At 82.4% G+C, this 1,484-nt stretch overlaps 1 protein-coding gene across 3 annotated transcripts in view; it reads right to left on the bottom strand.

Moving 5' to 3' along the window:
- Window positions 1–691, bottom strand: part of MAPRE3 (microtubule associated protein RP/EB family member 3) — an 8,142-nt gene extending 7,451 nt beyond the window's left edge. For 2 of the 3 annotated variants that reach the window (XM_084261333.1, XM_084261335.1), the window contains exon 1: window positions 600–668. The gene's annotated coding sequence lies outside the window, so the exon portion shown is untranslated. Of the gene's footprint in view, window positions 1–599 lie in introns of all 3 variants that reach the window. The other variant, XM_084261334.1, reaches the window with a different exon arrangement.
- Window positions 692–1,484: the final 793 nt, after the last annotated feature.

Here is a 1,484-nt window from a genome sequence, read left to right as displayed (position 1 = left end):
GCAAAGTCCCGCCGGGCCCAGCCCCGCCGGAGCGGGTGCCGCTTGAGGCCTCGGCCCCGCTCGGCCCAGGGGACGAGGGACGGGGTCGCCGGGCTCTGCGGCCGCGGCCGGCTCCGAGGCCGGGGTGCCCCGTGTGGCGATGCCCGGTACGCGGCGGCGACGGCCGGTAACCGGTGCGGTGCCGGGACTACAGCTCCCGACGGGCCGTGCCAGGCCGCACCGGGGCCGCGGCCCGGCAGGGGCGGCCGCCGCTGAGTCAGGCCGGCCGGACGCCCCGGCCCGGCCGCTCCATCATCCCCCGGTTCGCTCCCCCCCGGCCCCCGGCCCGGCTGCTCCATCCCCGGGCCCCCCCCACCTGTCACCGGGGGCGCCGGACGGACCCTCCGGCCTCCCCGCCGCGGCCGCTGCCCCTCCCCCGGCCGCCCGCTGCCCCCCGCCCGGCCCGGCCCAGCCCGGCCCAGCCGCTCCATCACCCGGGCCCGGTCCCCCGGGGCGGAGAGGGGGGGAGGCAGCGCCGGCCGGTGCCGGGACACGGGCGATGGCGGCGGCCCGGCCCGTCCCCGCCCGGCCCCGGGATGCCGTTACCGGCCCGCACTCACCGCGCTCGGGCCGCGGCCGCTCCGGCCGCCGCTCCGCTCCCTCCGCACCGCGCCGGGCTCGCCGGGACCGGGCCGGGACCGCACGGGCCACCCGCGCATGCGCCGCCGCCGCTCCTGCTCCTCCCCGCGGGCGGGCCCGGGCCCCGCTGCGCCCCGCCCGTCGCTATGGCAACGGCCAGACCACGCCCCTCTGCTCCCTGGCAACGAGGCCGCGGCCCCGCCGGCAACACAGCGCCCCCTGGCGGTGGGCTGCGCCCAGCTCCGCAGCGCTGGGACCCCCCGGGACCCCCCGAACCCCTCCCGGACCCAGCCCGGACCCCCTGCTCAGCCCGGGACCCCCCGGGACCCCTCCCGGACCCCTCCCGGACCCAGCCCGGACCCAGCCCGGACCCCCTGCTCAGCCCGGGACCCCCCGAACCCCTCCCGGACCCCTCCCGGACCCAGCCCCGACCCCCCGCTCAGCCCGGGACCCCCCGGGACCCCCCGAACCCCTCCCGGACCCAGCCCGGACCCAGCCCGGACCCAGCCCGGACCCCCCGCTCAGCCCGAGACCCCCCGGGACCCCCCGAACCCCTCCCGGACCCAGCCCGGACCCCCTGCTCAGCCCGGGACCCCCCGGGACCCCCCGAACCCCTCCCGGACCCAGCCCGGACCCCCCGCTTAGCCCGGGACAACCCGGGACCCCCCCGAACCCCTCCCGGACCCAGCCCGGACCCCCTGCTCAGCCCAGGACACCCCGGGACCCCCCGAACCCCTCCCGGACCCAGCCCGGACCCCCTGCTCAGCCCGGGACCCCCCGAACCCCTCCCGGACCCAGCCCGGACCCCCCGCTCAGCCCGGGACACCCCGGGACCCCCCGAACCCCTCCGACCTCCGCCAATACCC

This window comes from Gallinula chloropus (genome assembly GCF_964237585.1).
Source record: "Gallinula chloropus genome assembly, chromosome: 3".
Lineage (NCBI taxonomy): Eukaryota > Metazoa > Chordata > Aves > Gruiformes > Rallidae > Gallinula > Gallinula chloropus.
Note: the sequence above shows the minus strand (reverse complement) of the source record. Positions and strands in the feature narration are given on the sequence as shown.